The sequence below is a fragment of the Macaca nemestrina genome, chromosome 6 (genome assembly GCF_043159975.1).
Source record: "Macaca nemestrina isolate mMacNem1 chromosome 6, mMacNem.hap1, whole genome shotgun sequence".
NCBI classification, from domain to species: Eukaryota; Metazoa; Chordata; class Mammalia; order Primates; family Cercopithecidae; genus Macaca; species Macaca nemestrina.
Window position 1 is genome coordinate 179,939,996 of NC_092130.1, and position 18,570 is coordinate 179,958,565.

Genomic DNA, 18,570 nt, shown 5'->3' on the forward strand with positions numbered 1-18,570 from the left:
CGCACCTTTCAGATGGGTGAGTGAACTCCGTGGCAGGAGAACCACGAGGGCTGAACCTGCCTGCAGTCTTACTGCTGCTCCCCACCCTCCCTGTTGTCACATAGGGTGCCCCTTACCCTCGGGGGTGGCCACGCCCCCCTGCTGCAGGTGCCATGCCAACAGCTCACACCTGGAGCCCCCAGGGCCTGCCTTGGGCAGCTGGGCCCTCGTTCAGGGGCTCCTGGAATTGAAGCCTGTGCCAGGGTGGCCCAGGGCCAGACCCTGACCACCTTGAGGTCAAAGCCCCCATCCAGACCTGCAGTCTGATGTATGTCCAGAGTCCCCGTCAGGACCACTGGACCCCAACTGAAACCACGTCTGCTCCGGCCTCTCCCTTCCCTTGGCCTGTTTCCCGCTCTCTCCTTCTGGTTTTCTCCTGCGAGTCCCAGTGAGTCAGGAGTACAACAATCTCCACTCAAGAGTCTGCAGGATTCCAACCTAAGGGAGACAATCACAAGCCCCACAGTTCTCTCTGCATGCCTGACAGAGACACATGGAGAGGCATGTGCAGTGGCCATAAAAGCCGAGACTAGGAACAACAGGAAGGGCCAGCACTGAGTGGGCGCTCATGGCAGGAAGGGTCCGTGAGCTGCAGCACTGGCTAGTGGGGTGGTGGGAAAAGCTGAATTGTATCCCCTGAGAAGGCTGAAGTCCTGACTTCTTATGTGAAAATAAGGTCGTTGCAGATGCAATTAGACAAGACGAGGTCATATCTGAGTAGGGTGGGCCCTAAATCCAATATGACAGGGACCCTATAAGAGGAGAGGAGAGACACTGAGACCCTAAATCCAACACAACTGGTATCCTTGGAAGGGGAGGACAGACAGTGAAACAGAGACCAGGACAGGACCGCCGTGTGACAACGGAGGCAGACATCAAGAGATGCGCCTGCAAACCAAGGCTCACTGAGGGCTGCCAGCCGTCACCAGGGGCTGAAGACACACACACAGAACAGATGCTGCCCCAGAGCCTCAACAGGAACCAACACTGCCAACACCGTGATTTCAAACTTCTGGCCTCCAGAGCTGTGAGATGACAAACTTCTGCTGTTTCAAGCACCCAGTTTGTGGTGGACGTTCCCAGGGCACTAGAGAAAGCACGTCCATCCTGCCTGGGCGTTTGGGTATCTGAGACACTACCAGCCCTTAGGACGCCTTCCCAGGCTTCACTCTCCTTCCTATCCTGTACTTCCTCTTGTTCCCTCATCTGGAACTACCTTCTTTTTGTTCTCACCATGAACTTTCCAACCTTAACCCACTAGCTCCTATGCCATGTCAGCTTCCCCTAGACATCACCACTGGAAGTCTGCTCCCACTCCAGCTTCCGGGTTCTGGCCCTTGGCCAGTGTTCCTTGAAACCCCCATTCTCCCCAGGTCTTCTCCAGCAGGTGTCATATTGAAGGCAGATGACTCATTGTCTCTTTTCCCAGCAGGAACTGTGTTAGTCTCACTCACTTCAGCCAGTGTTTTGAACAGGCCCGGTCCATGGAAGACAGTGGCATTTAATATATGTTTACAGATGGATGAATGAATGGGTGGGTGAAGGGGCAGGTGGATGGATAGACGGGTGGATAGATAAGGGATGAATGGATAGATGGAAGGCTGGATGGATGAAAGGAGAGAGAGAAAAGGGTGGGAGAGAGAAAGGGATAAGCAGATTGATGAATGCACAGGTGGGTTAATGGATGAGTGGTGGATGGTTGGATGAATAAATGGATGAGTCGATAGTTGGATGGATGGATGGGTAAATTAATGGATGTATGGATGCTGAGGGAGCAGGTGAGGGAGGGGCACTTGGATGTATGGATGGACAAAAGAAAGAAGAAAGGGAGAAAGGGAGGGAGTAGATGGCTGGGTGGATGGATGGTTGATTACAGTTGGGTGGATGGATAAATGGATAGTTGGATGGATGGGCAGGCAGATGATGGCTAGATGAATAGATGGATGGAGGGGTGGACAGATGAATGGGTAGGTGAATGGATGGATGAGCGGATGGGTTGATGATGGACGGATGGATAGACAGATGGGTGGGTGGGTATGTGATGGATGGATGAATGAATAGGTGGTGTGTGGGTGGATGGGTTGATGCGGGGGGTGAGTAGGTTATGGATGGATGGATAGATGGATGAATGGATGGATGGACCAGTGGATTTGTGGATGGATGGATGGTTGGATGGATGGATGGGTAGATGGGTGAATGGATGTGTGGGCAGGTTATGGATGGATGGAGGGATGGATGGATAGATGGAGGTGTGGATGGATGGATGCATGGATGCATGGGTGGATGGATAGATGGATGCATGGATGGATGGATGGATGGATGGATGGATGGATGGATGGATGGATGGGTAGATGGGTGAATGGATGTGTGGGTAGGTTATGGATGGATGGATGGATGGATAGATAGATGAATGGATGAGCGGATGGATAGATGGATGCTTGGGTGGATGGATAGATGGAGGTGTGGATGGATGGACGGATGGATGGATGGATAGATGGATGCTTGGGTGGATGGATAGATGGAGGTGTGGATGGATGGATGGATGGATGCATGGATGGACAGACGGATGGATGATGGATGGAGGAATGGATGAGTGGATGGGTGGGTGGAGGGATAGATAGATTTGCAGATGGATGGGTGGAAGGTCCTGGATGACATGTACAAATCTACCATTCTGGTCCAATCTCAAATTCCCCTACAGGGCTGGCTGTGTGAATGCCGCATTTAGCACTTGTTCTCCAAGGAGGGTTGAGCTCTTTAGTACAAATGAAATATGTTAACTTCAAAATGTCTGAAGAAGTCTTTTCTTCTCACACTAAGTCCATGCGGAACCCAAGTTCCCCGGGAGGGATGAGCCCGCCAGAGCCCGCTTTGGTGCTGGACGGGAGGCCCACCCTCCACACCCTGCACTTTACCATCGGATTTGTGCTCTTCGTCAAGTGACCTTTAGACACACGGCCTGGGTTTTTAAAGCCGGAAAAAACTATACAATGTTTCCTTTGAGAGAAGCATTTTAATAAAGGTTCGGCAACAGTGAAATAGGCGGCTGAAAGGGTAAACGGATTCCTCTATGTTTGGCTTGTTTTGGTTTTCACTCCACAATCCTCCTTTAATCTCTGTAGATTCATTTGACTGGCTCAAAGGTCACAGCCTCTACCTGTTTCCTGGTGTCTGACAACAGAAAAAAAACCACCTTTTTTGAAACACAATTCATTAGCAAATCCTACGTTCCCTGGTGCCTCGCCTGCTCTCCTTCTCCTGAGGATGCACCAGGTCACAAACAGCCGGCCCCGGTGCCACGGCCAGGACCCATGATTCCCAGCAGGACAGAGCCGAGGATACTCATGCCCTACCGACAGATGGGTGTCCTACAAACCAGCTGCCACTCTGCCAGTGCCTGACTCAGGGAGCTGGGGGAAAGCAGAAATGAAACCGATGGTCACACCCTGGCCTTCTCCTCCCCTCACCCCAGCCTGTCACTTAAGTGAACCAGGGCCATGCGGAGCTAGGCAGGGCCTGACCTGCAGCCCATAGCTGCTCTGTGCAGCCAAGAGTGAGAACCGTGGCACCAGCCATGACCCACAGTTGTCAGCATCCCCACAGAGGACAGGAACCTCCGAGAACCACCCTCCTGGCAGAGAGGGCCAAGGGCTGTTCTGTGAGACCTGTGTCTCAGGTGTGTGTGGGAGAGGCAGGCAGATATTCAGACAGAGAGAGGGGAGAGAGACAGAAAGAGACTCAGAGAAGCAGAGAGCTTAGCTCAGGGTCAAAGACTTTGGAGGGCCCTCCCCTAGGCAGGGTGGTCGGCCATTCCAGTCTGCCCGGACTGAGGGGTTTCCTGGATTCAGGATTTCTGGGACCTGTGGTCGCCCCTGTCCTTACTCCTGGCCAGCCTTGCTCTGCTGAGTTCGGGAGAGCAGCCCCGGGCAGGGAGGACTGAGGAAGGGGCATGGAGCCCGAGATGGGGGTGGCAGAGGGAGATCACAGGGGAGCAGGTGCGGCAGGCTCAGACCAGCTCCCCACGTGTCGGGGTGCAGCAGGGGCAGCAGCGGCTGTGCACACCGGGAGGGCGGTGTTTGGGGTGAACCGCAGGTGCCGAGCTCCAGCCCCACCGTGTGGGATGCGCTCAGCCTTTAAGGTGCTGCCCTGCACTTCCACAGAGAGGACCGAGCGTCACAGACACCAGCGCAGCCGGCCAGGGAGGACAGGGCAAGCTAGAGGACAGGACCTGTGGGCAGCGGGCAGAGCACAGGCCAGACAGATGCTGCCGGCTTTGAAGAGCAGCTCAGCGCGGCCACACACGCCCATCGACAGGGCATCTGAAGTTTTCCTTTGTTTTCTTTTGTTTGAGAAGCCCGGAAGTGTAGACTTTTACACTTGAGTGAAACGCCCCGGTGTTTGGGTGTCAGTGGCTGCATCCCCGCATCCGTTAGGATTCCTGGTGGCCCAGGCTGCAGCAGGGCAGGGGCAGGGGCGCCCCCCGGCTGGGCAGAGACTTGGTCCTCATGGCCACGGCGCTCACAGAGGCCCCAGAGAAGCGGCTTAGAGGCCAGCAGGGCACAAGGGGGAGTCAGCCGGGTGAGCAGCTCTGCACCCCACTGGCCCCCACACCAGCCACAGCAGAGGAGACTGGTGGCCTCACTCCCCCGCCAGCCCCAGAGCCCCACCCATCCAGGTGCAGCAGGGCCCAGGGCACAGGTCGGGGGAGCTGGCAGGGATGGCTGCGCCCAGCCAACAGCAACAGGACCACAAACACCCCACTGCACTCCGTTCCATGAGGGCAGCTTCTTGTGAGCCAGACACAGCCCTGTCCAAGGGAGCCTACTGCCCCAGCCCAGGCCACACCCCAAGGAACGCCCTGTGGGCACTGCTGAGCAGCCCAGTCACCAGGCCCAGCGGCTGGCCCTGCGTTCACTCTCTTGTGCCTTCCCTGGGCAAAGGCCCAGCCTGGCAGCACAGAACCTTTGCTTACACAGGCTTGAATTCGAGATCCGGGGAATGGGAGAGTGGAACGTGATAGCTGAACGTGCCTCTCCGATGTTCACACTATGTCCAGCGGTGAAAGTTCATCGAGTGTCCAACCCAAGCAACAGGCGTTCTTCTACCCTTCCCCTGCCTGGCCTCCCTTCCCACCTCACAATGCTTACATGAATAAAGGGTGGCCCTCATGCCACTAGAAGAGCTCACCCTAGGCCACAGCCCCCTCTTGGTGGTCCTGGAGAGGCCTCCTCTCCAAGGACACCAGCCCACCACAGTCCTCTGAGGATGCAGGGCCAGACACCAAGAGGGCAGGTGGCATGGAAAGAAAACATCGCAAGCTCTATTTGCCTAAAAATATCGCTCTCCTAAGGTGAATGCAGAAGAATTTCCATGTATATGACCGACCTTCACAAATCCAGCCAGCATTAGCCCATCAAGCACTGAACACATTCATCTAGAATTTAAACAATTTTACTTATTCTGCAAGCTGAGATCCTCTTTACTTAAAACTGTTTGTCATACAGATGAAGGGATCCATCAGACAGAACATTTTATTTGATTAAAAATTGGATGGCGTACATATTTACACAGTATTAGTGGGACAGAAACGCCCCTTTTGAAGTACATGCCCTCAGCCATGGCTGCCAGCCCCGGGCTCCAGCCAGCCACGCCCTGCAGATCCCCACCGTTAAGCTCATCCTAGTTCAGAATCAAAGGTTAATATTTAAGTGGCTTTTCAATATGTGTATTCAAAGATAGTATTATGACCTGTAAGCTACAGAAACATTCTCATATCCTCTAAGCCTTGTTCACACAGAGAAACTGTATCTAAAATTCTGAAAAGTTCTATCATATCACAATGGTAATTTTTAAAGCTTAGAAAGAAGAGGAAAAAGAAATCACCTGTAGGTCAGTTACCCAGAAACAGCCAACGGACCACCAGTGCCCTGAGTTCATCCCGTACCCATGCCGAGGCCTGGTTTGCTCCGGGTCCTGTTGCTGGGACACTGCTGGGCAGCTGCAGACCCTCCCTGTACTTTCTCCACTCAGGGTCGGGCATCGGGGTTGTGAAGGGAGCAGGTGAATGGGAGAGGGCAAGGGCGAGCTCGGGGCCGGGGCCCTGGGTTAGAACCTCTGGTTCCCTCACTTTTTGGCAAAGGTTATCTGTGCAGATGGCAGTCATCACGCCCAGCACAGAAGGTTGTTGAAAGGACCGGACAAGTTAAATGATGGAAATGGCTTCGACGTTTATGCACCGGTGCCAGGATGTCCCAGATGCATGTAACTATCAGTCTAATGCTACTGTTATCAGCTCTTGAAAGTATTTCAGATAATGAAATAAAACAGACTTTCCAGATTCTGCCATGATGTTAAAAGGCTTCGGTGGGGATCGCTGACCTGAGGATTCTGGAGATGAGCCTGGCCTTGCCATCACACAGGTGGGGTCATGACACAGAAGACAGCCACCTGCACCTGCCACCACCCGACAGGATACAGAGGAAAGCTACTCCCACCTGTTACCACCTGGGAGGACACAGGACAGTCACCCCACCTGTCACCACCTGACAGGACACAGGGGACAGTCACCCCACCTGTCACCACCTGGGAAGACAGAGGGGACAGCCACCCCCACCTGTCACCACCTGACAGGACACAGGGGACAGTCACCCCACCTGTCACCACCTGGGAGGACAGAGGGGACAGCCACCCCCACCTGTCACCACCTGACAGGACACGGGGACAGTCACCCCACCTGTCACCACCTGGGAGGACAGAGGGGACAGCCACCCCCACCTGTCACCACCTGACAGGACATAGGACAGTCACCCTACCTGTCACCACCTGGGAGGACAACAGAGGGACAGTCGCCTATACCTGTCACCACCTGATGGGACATGGGACACTCAACCCCACCTGCCACCACCTGGGAGGACACAGAAGAAAGCCACCCATACCTGTCACCACATAAGAGGACACAGGGGGACAGCGACCCCCACCTGTCACCACCTGGGAGGACAGAGGGGACAGCCACCCCCACCTGTCACCACCTGGGAGGACACAAGGGACAGTCACCCCCACCTGTCACCACCTGGGAGGACACAGGGGACAGTCATCCCCACTTGTCACCATGTCACAGGACACAGGGGACAGCCACCCTACCTGTCACCACCTGATGGGACACAGAGGACAGCCACCCCCACCTGTCACCTCCTGACAGGACACAGAGGCTTCTGGGAACCACTTGTGTCGTCTGTGTGTCCAGAGGGTGTGAAAGGACAGTCCAGTGACTGTTGCCTGCACAGAAATGATGCCCTTGAGACCAGAGGCCCAGGACACCTGCCCCTGTGATGGGCTCGGTGCTGGGCTGGAGAGCAGGAGTGTGTTCTGCTCCCGCATGTGTGTTCTGAGCAGAGTCCCTTTCCCACGTAGTTGCCAGGAGACTCAAGGCTACTGCTGAGCTCAGGTTCAGTGACAGAGTGGAGCTGTCATTTCCTCCTGTGTGGCAGCCAGACTCCCAAGGCCCCCCACCTCTTGTTGGTGACACCTTGTTTGGTGTCCCGGTGATAACCACCTTCTAACCCACAGAACACAACAAAGGGGAGTGGAGGAACGTGATTGTGTTAGGCGGGACTGCAACGCTCATTTCTCTAGAGCCTGTCCCTCCCCTGTGGCTCTGAGGAAGCCCATGGCCGGGCTGGGGAGCCCCAGGTGACAGGAACAACAGGTGGCCTCTGGAAGCTCATGCAGCTCTGGCCAGCAAAGAAGTCAAGTCCCGAGTTCACAGCCGCAGGGCCTGGGATCCTGCCAATATCCCGAGGAGTGGAGTCCAGGTGGACCCTGGCCCACGGGAGCCTTGAGTGAGACGGTAGCGGTCTGACATGCAGGCTGCACTGCTGAGGCCTGAGCAGGGGACCCCGGACGCCCAGAGGGAGGAGACATGGGCCGCGTTCAGCCGTTTGGCTCGTGACTGGCATTGCCATACGCTGGAGGCACTCGCTTCTCTGCCATTTTTATTTTATGTTTTCTTGTTAGCAGCCCTGGAAGGGGCCTGGCACAAAACATGCCTCAAACACTGCAGAGAGAATGAAGGAGGGTGGGCAGGGAGGGGCCTCAGAAACCCCTGGGGAAATGAGGTGTGGTATGTAAAAGCGAACGTTTATTATTTGTAATAAAAACATTCACTGTTTTGTGTTTGTTTGTTTGTTTTGAGACAGAGTCTCACCCCGTCGCCCAGGCTGGAGTGCAATGGCGCGATCTCGGCTCACTGCAACCTCCCGGGATCAAGCGATTCTCCTGCCTCAGCCTCCCGAGTAGCTGGGATTACAGGCGCCTGCTACTACGCCCGGCTAATTTTTGTATTTTTAGTAAAGACAGTGTTTCACCATGTTGGCCAGGATGGTCTCAAACTCCTGACCTCAAGTGATTCGCCTGCCTCAGCCTCCCAAAGTGCTGGGATTACAGGTGAGCCACTGCACACAGCCAAGATTCACTATGACATGGAACTTCTTCCATTTGTTTTCACGTTTTGGGCTCTGAAATACTTACTGGTAGTGCGTGATCACCGCAGTGCCTTCCCTAAACGGGGAGCCGTGCCCACGACACAGGTGCCCCAACACACCAGAGTATGCCCCCACCCCTCCAGCCTTAACAGGCTTTCCCAGGCCTCTGCATGACCCAGATGCTGTGGGTACATCCTGGGAGGCCCATACCCAGGGACTGAGGGGTGAACGCATGAGAACACAGCCTCCCTGCCTGGCACGGGCAGCTCAGAGCCATAACTCGTCCCCCAGAGCGCCTCTTGGGTCCGTCGGGAGCCACTCGCAGGGCACTTCCTAAGAGCAGAGCCTGCTCCCACCGCCTCCCTCCGAGGCCTCCCTGCTACTCCCGGAGACCACTTCCCTCCTCAGCTCTGCGGAACCAGCCCTCTTCCCGGGACCACGGGGGCTGCAGCATGGGGAAGTGGGTGCCACACTGACTTTTTCTGGAACCACACGATCAAGAGGGTTTGGCTACTGAAATGCCTAGAAAGCTTCAGGACCAGGCGTTCTCCTGAAAAGCTGAGCTTCTGGTGGTGGCGTTCATGCCCGGTGCGGTGGAAATCAAAGGAGGCCCCCCAGCAATTGCGCGGGAGCCCCAAATCCCTCTCACAGAAGCCTGTTTTCGGGGTGGGGAGGGTGGTGGAGACTGACAGTAAAGAAACGAGCAGATGTGGTGCGTCAGGGGTGCCGGGGTGGTGGGGTGGGCAGGACAGGAGGAGCAGACAGCTGTGTCCTTAATTCAGCCATCAGAGCCCACAGCAGTGCGTCCTCAAGGCTGGGCCAGGCTTTTCCCCCTTCCCTGTTTCTGTACCTTGCCCTTGTCGCCATGTGATGCCCCGTCACCGCTGTGTCTGTATTTTTAGGAGCCCCAGGAACTGGGCACAGCAATGCACCTGCAGTCCCAGCACCTCGGGAGGCCGAGGCAGGGAGCTGGGACCACCCTCTTAAAAAAGAAACAAGAAAACAGGCCTCGGGAAACAGCCAAGGAGGGTCTCCCCCAGGGCAGCTCAGGGGTTGGTGATGAGGCCTCTCAGGGGTGGAGGCAGGGGCTGTGCAGGGAGAGACTAGGGGTCACGGCCTTCTCCTCTGGGGCTTCCCCAAGTCCCCAGACAGCAGGCAGAAGTGCCAGCCCCTGAGCTCTGGATCGCAGCATGTGAGCCCGGGGGCCCATCCTCCCTAAGACGATGCCTGTGCCCGGCAGCCCTGGCGCCTGCCGCCCACAACTGCGTCTGTGTGAGGGCAGCACCACCACCTTCTCCTCCTGGTCAGTGGCCCCTGTCAGTGCCTGGAGGGGTGAGGAGGGCCTGCCTCCCCACGTCCTCGAACACAGGGTGAGCACTTCCTGTGTGCACGCCCCACGTGGGGTTTCACATCTAAGCCTTGGCATGACCCTTGCACAGGCCCCACCATCTCCCAGGCTGTCAGAGGCGAGGAGACACCCTGACTCGCCAGGTCATGCAGCAGGCGGGCGTGCCCTCCCGGGGTGCCAGCTGGCAACCACCATACTGTCCCCCAGGTTCTCAGCTGGAGGAACCCCTGCCCCACTGGAGACGTGTAGCAATACCTGGAGGCACTTCTGATTGCCACTATGGGAGGGAGAGGTGCTCTATCCGACGGGCAGAGGCCAGCGTGGCTACATGATGTCCTATGCATCCCCAGTCTCTGTGCTGTGGTTGAAAAACACTGCTATCTGGTCAAGTGAGTGGTTTAGGTGGGCATGTGTGTATATGTGGGAGTGTGTGAGTCTGTGCCCATGAAAGTGGCCATGTCTGTGTGCATGTGCGCGTTTGTGCATGTAGGAGTGCCTGAGTGGGTGGATGTTGACCATGTGCATATGTGGGTGTGTGTGCAGGTATGTACAGTGTGTGCACATGTGGGTGTGGGAATGATGTGTATGGGCGTGTGCACAGGTGTGTGGGTCTGTGTGTGGGGTGTGCATGCATGTATGATTGTGTGCACAGGTGAGTGTGCAAGCATGTGCAGGTATACATGGGTGTGAGGTGTGCATGGCACGTGTGTGGAGGGGGTGTGCCTGTGTGTGGATGTGTTTGGGTGTGTGCAGGCATGCATGGGTGTGGGGTGTGCACAGGCGGGTGTGTGCATGGGTGTGTGTGTATGTGTATGGGCACATGCACGTGGGTGGGTGTGTGCGCCTGTGTATGGGTGTGCATGCAGGGGTGTGTGTATGGATGTGTGTACACGTGTGCCCAGGTGGGTGTGCGACTGTGTGCAGGTGTGTGTGGGGGTGGGGTATGCACAGGTGGGTGTAGGTGTGCACATGCCTGATGGGGAACAGGAGCCTCAGGTTCAATCCTACGGTTCTTTCTGGCCCTGCCAGTGGACCCGGAATAGAAACCAGCCAGAGAGAAGCGCAGGGGGGAAGCACAGCCATCACTTTGCAAAATCACTTAGTGAAATCTGGGGGAAAATGAGAGTGGGCTGAAGGCAAAATCAGTGTGATCTTTGAGCCGGAGAACACAGCAATTAGGGGCACAGGCGCATGGAACAGCCCGGAAGCTGGATGCAGAGGGCTGCGCAGCCCTTACCTGCCCCAGGAGTAGGAGGGTGGCGGGCATGTTCATGCACCACGTGCAGCCCTGGCTGCTCTGCGGCTAGAGTCCGTTCTGGCTGCTGTGGCAACATGCCTGAGCCCGGGCCACTTGTCAACAACAGACATTTACTGCTCACAGTTCTGGAGGCTGCAAATCCAAGACCAGGGTGCTGGCGGATGCGGCGTCTCACGAGTCTGCCCTCTGCTTCCAAGATGGCGCCTCTTGACAAGGCTCATGGTGGACAGAGTGAGGGAGCTCCCTGGAGCCTCTTCTACCCAGGCACTCATGCCATTCGTGAGAGCACAGCCCTGGTGATCTACTCACCTCCCAAAGGTCCTACCTATTAACACTATCACATTGGGTATTAGGTTCCAACCTATGAATTTTGGGGTTCGCCAACGCTTAGGCCACAGAAACTACTAATGCATCCTGGGATATTGTGAAACTACCCCAAAATGTGAGTTTCTAAAGGATGAGCTAAAAATGAAATAAGGACCATGAAAATGTGCTGATGTTGCCAATGGCCATGACTCCACATCAGGAGCTGATGTTTCATGGCCGCTCCAGGAGAGGTGTGCGGGCAGAGCGGGGAGCGGCGTCCCTCCATGGGCCTGCCCTCGAGGGCTGGTGCCTGCATTGTGGTTGCATTCAGCCCCTAAGAGGCTGCAGGCAGCTGCCCCGTGTGGTGCTGGGGAAGCCGGTAAGGGCATTTCTCCCCCAGCTTTCTGTGTGGTTTCCTCTTGGGAGCGATGTGAAGCCACTGCCTCCACTGTGAGGTTTAGCTAATGCTAGATGACAGTCTGATCTTGCTTAGCCAGGTACAGATAAAGTACAACACACTCCTTAGTCCCCTCCCGTTCCTGTCCACAGGTGCCCACAGGGAGCCTGCACTCCATTTCCTGAGCACCTGGGCTCCCACCCCAAGCCTGAGCCCCGCTGTTTCCCGCTCTCTCTGCCCTGTACCCTTCTCAGAGTCTCAGCCCTCCTCCTGTGCTGGGCTGGCCAGGTGAGACGGAGGGATGCCTGGTCCCCACGCCAGTGCCCAGGGCAAGCTTACCCAGTGTGTGCATGGCCAGCCAGTGGCACCCAGCCATGGGGTGGCAGGAGCCCCTCACCCCCTGCAGTCCTGCCACCCTGCTCCTCTGCCTCCCCAGGGAGTCTCCACTTTGCAGGAGAAGTGGGGGCTCAGATAGGTGGGGGAGTCAGTGGAGGGAACAGGGAGACAGGACCTTCCCTCCTGGTCCTTAAAAGTGCAGGCGCTGGTGGGCTTGGCTATTGTGGAGGCTGCAGCTTTTGTGTTCCTTCCAGGACCACAGAAATATACCACACACCCTCCAAAGTAAATAGGTGATTAACATCAACCAGGATGGGGGCATGTCGCCAAAATGGAATACAAGCAGTAACGAATGAACATCAAAGGAAGTGGGGAAAAGAAAACCTACCACACGCTTTGGAAGACAGTATTTTGATCATGGGCTGTAAGACAAAAAGAACGGTGTGCAGACACCGTGCCCTAGTTTGTGAAGCCGTCTTGCACAGCAACCTGAGTTACCAATTATGGAATTACTGTGTGTGCTCCAGAACTGAGTGAGCAAGCACATTGTGGGTAATTAGAGCCAGATATGTAATTTACGGGACCCGGCACAAAACGAGATTGTGGGGCCCTTGCTCAAAGATCATTAAGAACTTCAGAATGGCGACAGCAGAGTCTTAAACCCTCTGAGCAGGAAGCCCCATGTGGCCACTCAGGTCACCTCCCCGTGGCCACACTGTGGGTGGCAAGTCTCGCTGCGGGAGAAGGGAGCTACGAGTAAGGAGCGTGAGAAGCTGGGGGGAGAGGCAGCAGTTGGAGCTTGTAGTTTCAGCACAGAAATATCAGTAGACAGCTGGGTAGACAGGTGTGAGCCTGACATGGGCCCGTGTGTTCTCAGCGAGGTTTTAGCTGTGTCCACTGGGGGACCTCAGAGCAGGGACACCCCACAGCCACAGGCACTCCCAGAGCCGGATCTCGGGCACTAATATCCCTCTCCAGGGCCAGGCACTGGGGCCCCCAGCACCGAGGCAGGGAGGGTCCCGGGTGAACCTGGAGCACCTGTGGTCCCACAAAGTAAGGCAGAGCGCCCAAAGGGCAGCGAGGTGTCAAAAGGACAGAGGACCAATCTAAATGGCTCCAGAGCCAAACCTGGGACAACCAGAGCAAAACAATACTTAAGTATAGCAATGGGCCAGGCGCAGTGGCACATGCCTGTGATCCAAGCACTTTGGGAGGCTGAGGCGGGCAGATTGCTTGAGTCCCGGAGTTCTAGACCAGCCTGGACAACATGGTGAAACCCTGCCTCTACAGAAAATAAAAAATTAGCTGAGCATGGTGGTGCGTGCCTGTGGTCCCAGCCACTCAGCAGGCTGAGGTGGAAGGATCATTTGAACCCGGGAGACAGAGGTTGCAGTGAGCTGAGATCATGCCACTGCACTCCAGTCTGGGTGACAGAGCGAGACCCTGTCTCAAAAAAGAAAATTATAGTAATAGCTCATAACCCATCTTATAAGGCTAAATGCCCACAAGTCCATACATAATTGCATAGATAAATAATAGCTAAATAAGCGGAAAGAGAGGGTGAAATGCTTGTCCCCTCCGAATTGCAGTTAATAAATGTAGAAGCGATGGTGGCAACAGAGAACTACCATTTTGCGAACAACACAGGAACCATCGAGAGATGTTATGATTAGTAGGCAAAATTAAGATGAGAAATGGGATATTTCTTGGCCTCAAACTATCTCCCCACGAGATAATTAAAGGGAAAACGCAGATTGGCGGCGGAGAGGCCTGGCAGACGCCCCTGATCCCAGCAACCAAGCTTAACACACCAGTAAAGGACAGGCCCACATCATAGATCTCCTGATGAGACGCCCTGAGGTCAGCCTGGCATAGCTTCTGTGGGTCCTGCCCAGAGGATGTGCCCTCAATGCAGCCGTGAGAAGCAGCTGTGTGCTGGACAATGACCACACTCCCCAAGCTGTCCCCACTGGGAGGCAGCCACGGAGAATGACAAGCAAATGCAATGTGTGGTCCTGGACTGGGCCGTGGGCCAGAAAGACACTGGGATGGGGCCTGTACGTTAGTTAATAGTATTGCATTTAAAAGAATTTTTAAAAAATAGTATTGCATTGGTGTTAATTTCCTGATTTTGAACCTTGCACCATGGTTCTATATGAGATAACCTCTACGGAAACTGCTTACAGGATATGCTGGAATTCTTTGCACTGTTTTTGTTTTTTGTAACTTTTTTCATAACTCTGAAATCATTTCAAAACGACTATTTAGAAATTAAAAATGAAAACAAAAGATGATCTTTTGTCCTCAGAGAATATCCTTCTAAGTATAAACAGTGTGAATGCTATGCTTACAAGTCACCTGAAGGCCGGGCGTGGTGGTTCACGCCTGTAATCCCAGCACTTTGGGAGGCCGAGGTAGGAAGATCACCTGAGGTCAGGAGTTCAAGACCAGCCTGATCAACATGGTGAAACTCCATCTCTACTAAAAATGCAGAAATTATCCAGGCGTGGTGGCTCACATCTGTATCCCAGCTACCTGGGAGGTTGAAACAGGAGAATTGCTGGAACCCAGGAGGTGGAGGTTGCAGTGAGCCGAGACCACGTCACTGCACTCCAGCCTGGGCAACAGAGTGAGACTCTGACTCAAAAAAAAAAAAAAAAAGTCACGGCTGTTGGCAACCGTATTTCATTTGTGTGGTCACATCACCAGCACTGTGATACGTAGTTGTCCTGTGGCAAACAGTGCCCTCCAAACACCTGTTCACCGAGAACTCCAGAACGTGAACTTGTTTGGAAACAGGTTCTTCGCAGGCGCAGTGAGTTAAAGTGAAGTCATTCTGGATTAGGGCCAGCCCTAAATCCTATGGCTGATGTCATAGGATTATGACATCATACACTGTGCCCATACGCTGTGGACTCAGGGCACACTGCCTGTGAGTAGAGACAGACCAGCACAGAGCAAGAGCCCCATGCCCAGAGGCAGCAGACTGGAGGGATGCCGCCACCAGCCAGGGTGCACCCAGGGCCGCCAGCAGCCACTGTGTGGGAGAAGGGCGTGGGAGGAGCCCACTCTGCCCACACCTCACCGTCAGACCCTGGCATTGGAGACAGAGAGCGAGCAGGTGCCTGTTGTCCCAAGCCATGCAGTGTGCAGCACCCTGTTTTGGCAGCCACGGGAGACCCACGTCACCATCCAGCTCATGTCTCCACCTCCGAGTTCACCTTCTTCCTTCCGATGCGAGGATGGCATTCTGCAGACGCGGAAGACGTACTCGCTCGGAAGCCAAAACCACCAAGCGGGATTCCTTCGGAGAGGGCTAGCTGCCGTACAGATAACTGCTTTGTTAGACTTTAGGTTTCTTCCCATCCAACCTTCATTTCCCTGTGATCAGACGAATGGTAAGGCAGCCTCGCCCTTTTTCTGCCCCTTCGTCCTTCGATGCAGGAAAAATGGGCCCTAAAATGGGAGTTTTGCTGGGAGGGTTCTTGACTTGACCCAGGAAAGACTTGGAGGGTGAGCCGGTGGTGTTAGCTGCTCCCTGTGGAGCGGGGCTGACTCACAGGCAGTGAATCCACAGCCTTCGGGCTGTCGCAACCGTATTTATACCCACTTCTTTTAGGTGCAGATTAAGCAGGGATCAATGCAAATTGAGGGGTGGGTTACTTAGAATTGTCTAGGAAAGGAGTGACAACTTTTGGGTCATTGTCATGGAAAAAGGTGGTAACTTCCAGGTCATTGCATGGCATTTGCAAACTATCATGGCACCAGTGGGAGGGTCTTATGCCGTGAGCAATGATGGCAGCCAGGGATTACCTTTCTCGCCATCCCCTGATTCCTGTCTCCACTTCATCCCATCCAGACCAGATCCTGTTTTGGTCAGCGGGGCTGTGACCAGAAAACAAGTCCTGCCATCTTCCTACCTTATCTGCGCCCTCAGAGATGAGATCCTTCGCCTTAATCTTAAGGGGGTGCAGAAGGGCAGGGTCTGTCTTCTAGAACTGTTCCTGCTGCGTTCGTGGGCATAGGCCCTGCGTAACGTTGGAGGAGGGAAAATCTCTGGTGCCCGACCTAAGGGCTCCTGAGGCCGGGTGCTTTCCTTCTCCAGGTCAGAGGATAGGATGGGTTGAAGCCTGAACCAGCGTTGTCTTTCTGGGGAATTGCTGCAGTCAACAGGACTCGAGCTTTGCTATGAGCCAAAAGTTAGTAATGATAAGATGGTTATTAGAGGTCCTGGGAAAGGTCCTTTGCCTTTCCAACAGCCCACGCAGTTGCCAACAGCCCATACGCTGTGGACTCAGGACGCACTGCCTGTGAGTCAGCCCCGCTCCACAGGGAGCAGCTAACACCGCCGGCTTGCCCTCGAACTCTTTCCTGGGTGAAGCCAAGAACCCTCCTGGCTAAACCCCAATTTTAGGGCTCATCTTTCTTGCATCAAAGGAAGAGGGGGCAGAAAATGGGTGAGGCTGCCTTACAAGTTGGTCTGATCATGGGGGAAACGAAGGTTGTGTGGGAAGAAACCCAAAATCCAATAAGGGAGCCAAAAGTTAGTAATGATAAGATAGTAAAGGTCCTGAGAAAGGTCAAAGCCAGGCGAGAAGAATCCGTACGGCTGATGACTGCACGTGCTCCTCGCCGTGTGAGTTGTGTGTATTTGCAAAACAACAGCTTTACGCCTTCCAGGGGCTCACAGGTGAAGGGCATGGTGCCCTCCTCTCATGCCTGCAGGGACGCAGAAGACGCAGGTTAAGTGCACCCAGCGAGTGACTTCCTAAAGTTTAACAGCAGAGGGAACACTTAACAATGCCCCACATAGGACCTTTTATTTTGGTTGTAATTGATCCTTGGGGGAATCCTCCTTTTTAAGGTTTTAATAAGACCAAGTTTTCTGACTGAACAGGGAGCTATTTGCCATCATTAGCCGCCATCATGCCCGGCTAATTTTTGTATTTTTTGTAGAGATAGGGTTTCACTGGCCGGGCGCGGTGGCTCAAGCCTGTAATCCCAGCACTTTGGGAGGCCGAGATGGGCGGATCACGAGGTCAGGAGATCGAGACCATCCTGGCTAACACGGTGAAACCCCGTCTCTACTAAAAAATACAAAAAAGTAGCCGGGTGAGGTGGCGGGCGCCTGTAGTCCCAGCTACTCGGGAGGCTGAGGCAGGAGAATGGCGTAAACCTGGGAGGCGGAGCTTGCAGTGAGCTGAGATCCGGCCACTGCACCCCAGCCTGGGCGGCAGAGCAAGACTCCGTCTCAAAAAAAAAAAAAAAAATTAGCCAGGCGTGGTGGTGGGCACCTGTAAGTCACTCTTCATATCCCTTCTGCAAATAAATAAATAAATAAATAATAATATAAATAGATAGATATAGATATAGCTTCCATCAATAACTCTCCCCACTTCTCTCTTTTCTACTCGCTGGTTCCCTCACATTCTGAACCTCTCATTTAATACTTTCTGGACAAAAGTTATTTTTTCCCAATAAAGAATATATCTTCCCTGGCACATTTTATATACATGTAGGAAGCAAGAAATCCTGAACTGCCCAACAGACATTAGCATTCTGTAGATGAGACACATTCTACAATTTCAAGATTTTTAAGCCATACAAAAGCTCACTACTTAAAGCCATTTTAACCATTCCAAAACCTATGAACATCAGTGGTTTACCTAGATAAAAATTTTCAAGTTAAATTTTAGAAGATACAACATTCCCTTCAAACTAACATATTTAGACTGACTTGTTTAATTTATGAGCACTCTTTTATTTATAAGCCAATTTGATAGCATGCTAGACACAACACACATCACACAAATGACGTGACCCATGCAAGACAGCTGGATCCAAATTATTTATAAAATTGGGACCTGTTTACCTGACCACATTTTATTTTCCCTGGTAAGTATGAAAGACAGGCGGAAGTGGAGAAAGATTCTGCAGAAAGGAGGGGGTGAACCACATGGCTCAACGTGAGACCTTGCAGTCCCTGAGCCACCAGAGAGCTCACCCAGCAGCAGACACACCAAAGAAAAACGTTTAAGTGGCCACTTGCCTGCCTGCAGGAAGCCATCCACCAGGCCAAGGGTCCAAGGCCCCCAGTACACTTACTTGAGCAAAACGCCTCGTTGGTGTCAGGAGATTGAGACCATCTTGGTTAACACGGTGAAACCCTGTCTCTACTAAAAATAAAAAAATTAGTTGGGTGTGGTAGCGCACACCTGTAGTCCCAGCTACTCGGGAGGCTGAGGCAGGAGAATTGCTTGAACCCAGGAGACGGAGGTTGCAGTGAGCCAAGATCACACCACTGTACTCCAGGCTGGATGACAGAGCGAGACTCCCTCTCAAAAAAACAAAACAAAACAAAACAAAACAGAAAACCAAAAAAAAAAAAACGACGACAACAACAAAA